This window comes from Schistocerca nitens, chromosome 7, assembly GCF_023898315.1.
Source record: "Schistocerca nitens isolate TAMUIC-IGC-003100 chromosome 7, iqSchNite1.1, whole genome shotgun sequence".
Lineage (NCBI taxonomy): Eukaryota > Metazoa > Arthropoda > Insecta > Orthoptera > Acrididae > Schistocerca > Schistocerca nitens.
In genome coordinates this window covers 200971261-200983301 of record NC_064620.1, presented here as the reverse complement: position 1 = coordinate 200983301, position 12041 = coordinate 200971261, and positions in this window count along the sequence as shown.

The window sequence follows — 12041 nt, the reverse complement described above, 5'->3', positions numbered from 1 at the left end:
GGTCGTACTTTTTTGTAACACCCTGTATAGGATATCAAGCTGGACATACGCATAATACTCTGCTGTTGACTCTACCAATCTGAGTAGCAACACTTGAAAAAGTGTCTACTGGCTTATGGAGAAAGTTATTTCTGCTTTAGAGCTTATCAGATGTTCTTGGCTAGTGTTCCTTAAAAGATAGTGTCCAGTGTAATGTGATCCCAAGGTATTTCAGATCCATGTTATTACGAAGTTTGTCTCCCACAAAATAGACACCCAAGGACTGTGTGAGCCAGTTTGTTGGACAGATGAAATCATGAAACATCTGTTTTACATTAGTTGTGCTGTAACTTCCATTTAGGAAGTATTGGTTTAATATGTGTAGATCATAAGCTAGAATTTTTTTAATGGAAAGTCTTGTGTTGGGTACTATTGCTGTCATCCACATAGCCAAACTTTCAGGACTACCTATGTTGGAGGAATATATTTATATGTGCTGACGGGAAAATATCCTAGCACCAAGAACGGGTTGTGCGAGATAAACGTAAGTTGGCTGGCGTGTTTCTATGTCTGAATGATGACGTCTATTCACATTTACGCCAGTCACTTAATACTGACGCTAGTAGCGCCTCTATGAGGATGAAAATCAGGTTTACTTTAAATACACGCTTAGATTGGACATAGTTAGTCAACAATGCCTTTAAGACGACGAAGACGCTATTATCAACAGCTCATTGAGTTTGAACAAGGTCCTGTAACGGGGCTACGAGAAGCTGGATGTTCCTTCCATGACACTGCAGAAAGACTTGGCAGGAATATAGCCATTGTACAGGATTGCTGGCAGCAGTGGTCGCGGGAAGGTATGGTCGCAAGAAGACTGGACTCTGGATGTTCACGTGGCACTATCATGAGGGAAGACTGTCATGTACAGTGTATGGCTGTGGCACACGGTATGTTGCAGCAGAATTCGAGCTGCAGTTGCCATTCAGTGACACCAAGAACTTTTACACATCGATTAATTCAAGGACAGCTCCGAACCAAACTCCCTGTAGTGTGTGAACCACTGGCCCCAAACCACCACCGTTTGTGACTTCAGTCAAACAACAGCTCATTGGAGGACGGACTGAAAGCCCGTTCTGCCTAGGTGTCAGTGATGGCCGTGTATTGGTTAGAGGGAGACCAGTTGAGCACCTTCGGCCAAATTGTCTGTGGCATAGACACACTGGTCCTACACCTGGAGTTGTGGTCCGCAGTGCGATTTTGTATGACAGCAAGAGCACTGTCGTGGTTATCCCATGCATCCCGACTGTAAATCTGTCCATAAGTCCGGTGATTCGAACTGTTGGGCTGCCATTCATGAAGAACATTCCAAGGTGTGTTTTCCGACAGGTTGATGCTCGCCATCATACTGCTGTGACAGATTAATGATATGTTGCCTTGGCCTGCTCGATCACCAGATCTGTCTCCAATCGAGCACGTGTGGGCATCATCGGACGGCATCTTCTGTGTCATCCACAACAATTGTCTCTATATTTACCGCCAAAGCGTAACAGCATGGAACTGCGTCCCATAAACTTGCGTCTGACACCTGTGAGATACAATGCATGCACGTTCGCATACTTCAATTCAACATGCACCAGTTATCAAAGTACCAGAAGTTCACATTTGCAGTGGTTTTTCTCGTGCTTACGTTAAACTGTGACCTTACAACGTTAATCACATAAATATGTCACCTAGACAAATTTATTTCCTAAATTTAATTACTCTACATTCATTATTTCTTGGTGTTGGGATTTTTTCCGTCAGTGTACATAAACAATAAAGAAGAGAGGACAAAACCGGTAATAAATGATTATTCAAAACTTTTAGTCAGGTAGTGTTTTTTCTGTAGTTACAGTAAATATACTTCCAGCTATCATGCTGTTGATTAATTGCAGATATGTGTTTTAAGGGCATAAAGCCATTACCTAAGGCATAATTCTCTACCTGACATTTCGTTTTCCAATGCTGTAGATATCATCAGAACCTTTAACTAACTCAGAAAGCAATTACAACAAGCTAAGCAAGCCTAACAGCTAGACTTTCTGAGGTTGTTCGAGTCTCTAAGTGCTTCCTGAGTTTTCGTTAAAGGCTCTGATAAAATTTGTAACATTGGAAGACGAACCCTTACGAAGAGAATCAGGGCTTGGAGCATGGTCTTATGCCCAAAAACAAATTTATTATAAGATATTATTAATCAGTTTTGTTGTCTGTCTGGATTAATGCAGCTGTTTACAATTATTTCAAGAAACTTACAACCAGTGCTCGATAATGCAGTTGGAAGATAATTCTTTGGCTGGTCTGACGTTTTGACAGGTTTGAGTAGGGGAAACGTGCACAGCGGGTAAACATAAACATCGCTGTTTCTCTGATTTAAAAGCTTTGTTGAACTTTGCAACCAGTGCTACACCTAGCGGCAGGTTAGCGAACTACTTTTGTGTGGTCACTGAGCCGCCATTATAGTCTCTCGTTCAGTGAGTTTGCAAATGGTGAAATGTGACGTTGTGATCTAATTTGCAGTTCTCGAGATTTAACCCTTTCAGACCCTCTGGCTACAATGGTGTACATTAACTTTTACAATCTGTTAGCTGCAACAAAAGTATTTCTTCCCTAAGCGAACCTAAGCTACACACTTGTAAATGTTCAACCTTTTCAACACGCGCAAATGCTGCCAACCGTGGGGCATCACTATAAAAATATCAGCAAGTCAATGTAGCAGTGCGCAGCAACTCGTGACCACCAGAATACATGGTTCGCTATATTCCAGTGTATAATTGAATATTGTTGTCGTTATTTTACATGGAAATTATTGAATGATCATTATACTATTTACTACAATAGAGAATATTTCATAATTAGTTATTTTAGTCCTTAAAGTGAAGCAAAGTGAACAAAGTACGTTTTGGAAATGGGTACATATTTTTGTATAAATCTTGCTCCTACAATGATTAAAAAATCACCTAAGGCCACTACCACATAAAGAAAAATTTTTCTTCCTCCAGAAAAATTTCGGGTCTGAAAGGGTTAAGACGGTGAGTCTCTATTTATTACGTTGACTAAATTTACTTGTGATATAGGTAAAGCCTGTAAGTTATGGGTATGTTTTGATGTGAGTCCTTTTTGGTGTAATTAGTTTTAAGAAAATTGTGGTCAAAATTTATTTCCAAGACACTCATGTAGTTAAATACCAGCAGACCACCAACAGTTCTTTTTTTCTTTTTTCTTTGGTATCAGATGTCGAGAAAGTACGTCCGGAAAACAGAGCAGTACAGTTATACTGTAGACATGCTTAAACAAGCAATACATGCAGTAAGAACAGATGGGAGGAAAATCAGAGAAGTCGGTAGGAGCTTCAAAATACCAGAATCAACAATACGAAAATACCTCGTGAAGCCCATTAATGAGGTAACACAGCCAAGTTTGGGGCGTAAGTCTATTATTCCAGAAAGTGTTGAGCAAGAAATGGTTGATTTTATCGTCCTTCTTTGCAACTTGTTCTATGGACTAACACATAAAGGCTTGCGGAAATTGGCATACGACTACATTGAGAAGAATGGTATTAACCACAATTTCAACAAAGAGAGTGGCTTAGCCAGCAAAGATTGGATGTACAGTTTTCTTAAGTGTCACCCGACCATCAGACTGCGGCAGCCAGAAAATACTAGTGTGAATAGAATCAATGCTTTCAGCAAGAAAGAAGTTACTCGACTTTTTGACAATCTGCTAACTTTAAAAGAAAAACTGAATATTGATCCCACAAGAATGTACAACCAAGATGAAACTGGCATAACTGTTGTACAAAAAAAAGTGTTCTAAGGTGTTTGCTACCAAAGGTTCAGAGAGGGTAGGCGCTGCAACTTCCGCTGAGAGGGGCAGGACCATCACTGGTGTGTTTTGTATGAGCGCTGGAGGTCATTTCATACCTCCTATGATGATTTATCCAAGAAAACAAATGAGTGCAAATCTTCAGAAAAATGGACCAGATGGGACCAGTTACTGTTGTTCTAACAATGGGTGGACCAACACAGAACTTGTAGTGTCGGCAGACTTGCCAACACTACGCACACTAATTGAAAGAGGCGGCCAAGATGCACGCACTAACTCACGAAGGATGGAGTGAGGTCTGAAACAGGATACGTAATGAATGCTATAAAGGTAAGTACGTAGCTTCTCGAATACTTAACTTTAATCCATCCTTTGTATACATCGTTCTTGATGAATCAAGTGAGACATCTGGAGAATGTGGCGATACAAGTGAGGCTCTTTAGATACAAGCTATCTAAGGCTAATGGCGCCTTGCTAGGTCGTAGACATGGACTTAGCTGAAGGCTATTCTAACTGTCTCTCGGCAAATGAGAGAAAGGCTTCGTCAGTGTGGTCGCTAACAAAGTCGTCGTACAACTGGGGCGAGTGCTAGTCAGTCTCTCGAGACCTGCCGTGTGGTGGCGCTCGGTCTGCGATCCTGACAGTGGCGACACGCGGGTCCAACATGTACTAATGGACCGCGGCCGATTTAAGCTACCACCTAGCAAGTGTGGTGTCTGGCGGTGACACCACAGAACTATTCAATGAGTGGCTTCTTCATTTTAAAAAACATACTCGCCCAACAGCTGATGAACCAGCGCTCCTCATACTGGGCAACCACAACAGCCACATTTCCATTGAGTCTTACAAGTTTTGTAAAGAAAACCACATCCACATGCTATCTCTGCCAGCGCACACGTCCCACCACCTACAACCCTTGGACCTAACCTTTTTCAGCCCTCTGAAGAATGCTCTTTCTAGAGAATATGACCTTTTCATGATACGAACAGGGCACCAGAGAATTACCGAGTACGAAGTTGGTGAACTTGTGAAGAATGCTTTTCTTATAGTTGCTACATTGTCAAATGCCTTATCTGGCTTCTGTGCAGCTGGTATTCACCCATACCACCCCGACGAGTTTTCTGAACTTGATTTTGCCCAAGCTCGAAAACTAGACGAGCTAAGAGTGGAAGCAGCCACAGATTGTGACAGTCCTTCAACAGCCGCAGCACATGAAACCCCATCAACTGCTACAAATCCATCTGTGGGGCTATTTGACGACCCTACTTCCTCAACATCCATAGGAGGTTTTACTGAAAGCCTTAAGAAGTTTATGACTTATCTACCAGCTTTTGACCTAAAGAAGAAATCTGATAGGCCTAAGCCTACTGAGGTTAAAACAAGAAAGCCCAGAGAAAAGCAGCACTCTGAAGTAAAGCTTGAGTTGGATATAGAAAAAAAAAGGAAAAAGAAGAGGTGAAACAGCAAAGAATTGCCAATAAAAACATAAAAGTTGCTAGAAAGCTGAATCTCGGCAATAGGCCTAATCCTAATGCAAAAGAAAGTATGGATAAGAGGAGACTTCAAAACAAGAAAAAAGATAAGACTTTTGGCAAGAAACACTTACAAAAGAAGGTAAACAAAAAGAAGATGGTTGAAGAAGAATGAGACGATTCAGATGTTGACGAAGCTCCACTGTGTAATGACAATGAGTCCGATGATATCAACATGGAGCTGTTTGACCCTGGCGCACTTCAAGGAGCCGACGACGAGATTTGCGGTCTTTGTGGAGATCATGGTAAAGACAGGGAACTGTGGTACAGATGTACTTTGTGCAGAAGTTGGTAACATGCAGCTTGTACCGCAAATGATTCTGCTAAAGATTTTATATGTGATATGTGCAGTAAAGGACTTATCTAACTTGTTAAATCTGTAGGCCCCTAACAACAAAGAAAACTTTGCATTTTATTTGAAAACCAATAGTCCTGAACTAAGTTAAATTTCGTAAAATTTGATTAAAACTTATGTTCAGCCTAATATAATATGTGTCTTATCAATATAATCTTTGGAACAAACCTTGTATTGTTTTTTTTTCCTCTCCAGGTATTACTGCGTATCAATTCTTCTAACAGGCGGACGATAACCCCACCCTAGAGCACGTTCCCCCAACGTTCGGGAAACCGTGCGCTTAGGTAGTGTCTTGGAATTTTGTTTTTGGTATGTTTATTTTGGAATATTTTGGGTTATCGTAGTTTTTTATAGATATTAGAATAGTTGCTCTAAGTTTTGATATAAAATAAACTTTATTTAACGAAGTCGAAACTAAAAAAAAAGTTCCGCTTAGGTGCGCACGTTTCCCCTACTTTCCCCCATGGGCTATGATACTCAGTTCCTTCATTTTTTATGAAACCGAACTCGTACTCAGTTCCTTCATTTTTTATGAAACCGAACTCGATAACATATTGTCAAAGAAGAATTCCGCCAGCAATCTGTTTGAGTAGTTCTCATAGTACGGAAATAATTCGGCATAGATTCTATAACTTCACGATGACTTTCCAGTTCTAAGAGCAGCAGCAGAAATTTCAGATGCAGGTTCTTGAGAACTCAGACTGCTCATTACTCTTCCTTTTGAGCGATGTAAGTTTGCGGCTGCTGTGAACTTCATCCCTTGGTGCTCTGGATGTAGGCAGTAAATGCTCTGTAATCTTCTTAGCTGAAATATGGGTCTTGTCTCTCCACTTAACTTCCTTAGTAATGACCATGATTCTCTACTTGATGTTTGAAAATTGACTCAGCAGCCTCTGTCCACCTAATAAGTCTGGCAGTAACGGGTTTGTGAAGTAGGCTGTCCCCTAGTTCCGATAGTTCCGAATCATCTCTCTTTAGAAATTCGCCATATTGTTTCTCCTGTCTAAAATGAATTTGTCACAAGGCTTGGAATCACACAGTTGTTTTCAGGACCATCCAGCTTTAGGCTTTGCACCTGTTATCAAGATCTGTCTAATCAATATTGAAGGCCTAAGCGAATCAAGTTTAGAAGAATAGTTGATCATGCACTTGATAAATATGTTCCTAAAAGAACACTTCATGATGGTGTAGGAGCCCTGACCCACAATCCTACAGTCATCAGGAAAGAGCCGAGCAAGATGCGGTGGTGAGGTCCTAATTACGTTCGAGAGTGCCAAGAAAACATTATGGTGAATAACACACTTATCAGACAGCATTACTGGATTTTCTTCCAAAGCACCGTGCCACAACCGGGCTGACGGAGTAGCACTTCATCAGCAGTGGAAGGCCAGCATAGGTCAAGCCTCCAGCAGACCTACAGGGTGATGGTGGCCTCCATGCCCCTCAGTGTGATCTAGACGCTATCCATCACCTGCCTCCGAGTGGGTGGGTACTACTGCTGCTAATCCCATTCCTATGCCAGACAGTGATGCTGCTTGCTCCTATTTCCGAAACGGTGGCTGAGAGCCGACCCCAGCGAGTACTTCAGGTGGACCTGGGGCGAGACTCCTGAGTGTTAATCTTCGGCGTCATCGAGAGCGCTTTGGAGATTGATACATAGAGCTGGAGGCCACCGGATTCCGCGGTCGATGGTCGCCTGGTATTCCGTGGGTAGACGGCCGCCACGTCATGTAGCAGCTGCCACATGATGCTTCGCTGCGTAAGCGATACTGCAACACGAGCGCATGTTGCCCTTCCGCCACTGATGAAGTGCTACCCCGCTGGTCGGCCCAGTTGTGGTACAGTGGTTTGGAAGGCAATCCTGTATTACAGCATAATAAATGTTTTATTGACAACGATGTTTTCTTGACGGTCTTGAGAGTAGTTAGCACCTCACCATGCATCCCACCCGGCTCTCTTCTGACGACTGTAGGAGTCTGGGACTGTACTCCTTTATCTGATATCACAATGTGGTTGCCTATGGCAGATACGTCTATGCCTGGCGCCACATCCACATGTCTACGACAACAGCAGCTGACCATCTACGCAAATCCGACTTGAGGTCAACCGGCCGGAGGGCCGAGCGGTTCTAGGCGCTACAGTCTGGAACCGTGCGATGGCTACGGTCGCAGGTTCGAATCCTGCCTCGGGCATGGATGTGTGTGATGTCCTTAGGTTTGAGTAGTTCTAAGTTCTAGGGGACTGATGACCTTAGAAGTTAAGTCCCATAGTGCTCAGAGCCAATTGAACCGACTTGAGGTCAACTGCTATGAGCTGAAGTTCGTAACAATGCGGTGTGGTGAGTGACTGATATTCGTTTGCTTTCTTATTGTATTTTTTTGTTATGGCCATGATGAGCCGAAGGGTACGTTAAAAGTGTCGTTTGTTAGACCGCAGGAACCCAGAGACCCGTCTCAGTTCCATGGGAACACTAGAGAACTTCACTTGCACCAGTGAGGTGTCTGTACTGTGATTCATCTGGGCATGACTTGCCAGGTGTTCAAGCTGTGTCAGCTACCTGTAGTACTTGTAGAAGGGTTGGTCGAAAATGACACCAGTGCATGGAACCTCGATGGGCTATATACGACGTAAAGATTAAGTGTAGTGAAATTTTTTTGACCGTTGTATTTGCAGTTTCCTTTTGCTGTGGTATAATGGCAGATGGAGTTCATACAAATGCCAGAAACAAGAGCAGCGACTCTGATTAAAAGGGTGGAAGCTATAAAAGGGCAGATAGCCACATTGTTACAAACTACAACGCAACAGGGATGAGACAATGATGCATTGTATACGACAATAGCCTTTGGGGGCTTTCTCCTTGAGCCAGGAGAAAATAAAACCGTGTTGAGTGTATCCACCCATTCCATCGATTGCGTTGCAGCTAACCTCATAGTGCCATTTTCTGAGAACGCAACAGATATTGTATCAGTTTTTATTAGTGATGTAATGGCTGCCGCCAACTTGGGAAAATGGTTAGAAGAAACATCCTTGATTATGGCTAGATTAAGGTTAGTGAGAGACGCGAAAAAAAAAAAAGGCTCTGAGCACTATGGGACTTAACATCTGAGGTCATCAGTCCCCTGGAACTTAGAACTACTTAAAACTAACTAACCTAAGGACATCACAAACATCCATGCCCGAGGCAGGATTCGAACCTGCGACCGTAGCGGTCGCTCGGTTCCAGATTGAAGCGCCTAGAACCGCACGGCCACAGCGGTCGGCAGACGCGAAAACATTAGGGGAAAACTCAATAGATTATCATAAAAGCACGGCGAATCAGTGGAATCCTTGTATGACAGTATTAGGAAACTGAACTCGCAAATGTATGAACTAGCGCAAAATGCGGAGTCCGATAGAGTGATTCTGTGTGAGGCAGAGAATAGGGCTCTGGATGCGTGTGGTAGGTAGCACAGAGGGTGTTGCCGATATTGGCGGATCTTAGTGGAACCCTTCGCCTTTTTATTCACGCACACACATGTCAACGTTGCACCCTTCCGTGGTCACGCCATACGAGGGCGGAAAACAGGAGGGCTGAAAATGCATAAACACCATTTTCTGTTTCGGATCACATTCAAATTTCGTCGAATGGTTTTGAATGACGCTAGTGATCCCACCCTGTATACCGGAGCAAGAAATTGCGGTCGCACTGGACTTCAAAGGGATCAGATCACGTTCGATAGGACTGCAGCATCATGATGTCCTTAGAGCAAGGCTGAATCATCTAGTGGTTGTCATTAGTGTCGAACACCGTTAAGGACGTCGTACTGTTGCTGATTGCATTTCTTACTGTCATTTTCTACCGCAAAATGTGTGGTAATCAACGTCCCAAGGGAAGGGGTTATTTTATTGACACACTTCATGCCACCTCATGAATACATTTCGTGTCGATTCTGAGTGTAGATGTCTCTAAAATGTTTTCGTCGGCTACCCACAAGAAAATCGCGCGATTCCTACGCGGGGTGTCGCAGTTCTGACCTTCACTGCAGGTGTGCCAAGAAAAGGGGTGAAATGTAGGTAAGACGAGGTGTGACAACTTTCCGTTCACGTGACACGTCCACGATGGCGTTGGAAGAATTTTGGTGAAATTTGGGGCCAATGTGACGTCAGTAACTCACCCAGAGGAAGGTTGTAATCACGTTTGAGCAAAATTTCAAACTTAAGCTTCGCAATGGAAGACAATTATAGGGTTTCACAAAAGTGACAATTTTTTTTAATTTTTTATTTTTTTTATTTTGACAAGCGTAGTTACGTTACACGCCGCCATGTTACACGGCACAGTGCGGAGCCTTCTAGGGCAGAGGGTTGCAACTTGCATCAGCGAAGCGGTAAAGTCGACAGAACAATATGCGTCCCATGTACTACCTCAACCGATATTGAGAACGGAGTAAAAGATTGGGAACCCCAGCCTGCGCTCGTAATATCACATACCTTCTCAACCCGTGAAGTTTCATTTGTTTTTTCCTCCCCTTCTGGATGCTTCATTTTTTTTTTTTTTTTTTTTGTCAGGTAGCGTATTTTGGAGCAATATTCTTAGCTCAGACTCATCTGCGGTATCAGTTAGCGATCTTCGTGCAGGCCATTAATCATGTATCTCTTAATTCTAACTCAGCGAGCTATATACACAGGGTGAAAATTAACAAAAACAACGAACTGCAGGGACGAATTCCTGACTGTAAATGGAGGAAAAAAGGTCCTGTGAATATGTGTCCGGATTCCTCTGACCCCGTGTCCTGTGTTGCTTGTGCATTGTAGGCTGTGTGATTGACACAGCGGACTGTAAGCAGCAGACCGGTCCGATATTCATGTCGAGAACAGGCCGAGATGGTGTCTGTGTATGGCCAAGCAGATGCAAACGGTCGAGAGGCAGCACGGCTGTACCAAAGCAAGCGCTCTAACAGACGCCAGCCTCATCACACAACATTTCAAGCCCTTTTTGGGCATATGTGTGCAGGGAGGCTGTGGGCTGTGCGTACACCTGATCTGGAGGACTGGGTTCTACAGAATATTGTGACGAACCCTAGTACAAGCTCCAGGCAAGTGGCCAGCTAACATGGTGTAAGTCAAAGTACGACTATGTGTATCTTGCATGACAACCGCTACTATCCCTATCACCTGCATTTGAACATTTGTTGTGACATGAATGCGATTCAGCTCTGCACTGTGGTCCGCAACCATTTGCTATCGTTGCACGCACACTATCCATTTCTGGACACATGTTCATAGGACCTTTTTCCCTCCATTCGCAGTCAGGAATCGGTCCCTGAAAATTGAGGGTTTTATTGATGTTCGCACCGTATATACACTCCTGGAAATGGAAAAAAGAACACATTGACACCGGTGTGTCAGACCCACCATACTTGCTCCGGACACTGCGAGAGGGCTGTACAAGCAATGATCACACGCACGGCACAGCGGACACACCAGGAACCGCGGTGTTGGCCGTCGAATGGCGCTAGCTGCGCAGCATTTGTGCACCGCCGCCGTCAGTGTCAGCCAGTTTGCCATGGCATACGGAGCTCCATCGCAGTCTTTAACACTGGTAGCATGCCGCGACAGCGTGGACGTGAACCGTATGTGCAGTTGACGGACTTTGAGCGAGGGCGTATAGTGGGCATGCGGGAGGCCGGGTGGACGTACCGCCGAATTGCTCAACACGTGGGGCGTGAGGTCTCCACAGTACATCGATGTTGTCGCCAGTGGTCGGCGGAAGGTGCACGTGCCCGTCGACCTGGGACCGGACCGCAGCGACGCACGGATGCACGCCAAGACCGTAGGATCCTACGCAGTGCCGTAGGGGACCTCACCGCCACTTCCCAGCAAATTAGGGACACTGTTGCTCCTGGGGTATCGGCGAGGACCATTCGCAACCGTCTCCATGAAGCTGGGCTACGGTCCCGCACACCGTTAGGCCGTCTTCCGCTCACGCCCCAACATCGTACAGCCCGCCTCCAGTGGTGTCGCGACAGGCGTGAATGGAGGGACGAATGGAGACATGTCGCCTTCAGCGATGAGAGTCGCTTCTGCCTTGGTGCCAATGATGGTCGTATGCGTGTTTGGCGCCGTGCAGGTGAGCGCCACAATCAGGACTGCATACGACCGAGGCACACAGGGCCAACACCCGGCATCATGGTGTGGGGAGCGATCTCCTACACTGGCCGTACACCACTGGTGATCGTCGAGGGGACACTGAATAGTGCACGGTACATCCAAACCGTCATCGAACCCATCGTTCTACCATTCCTAGACCGGCAAGGGAACTTGCTGTTCCAACA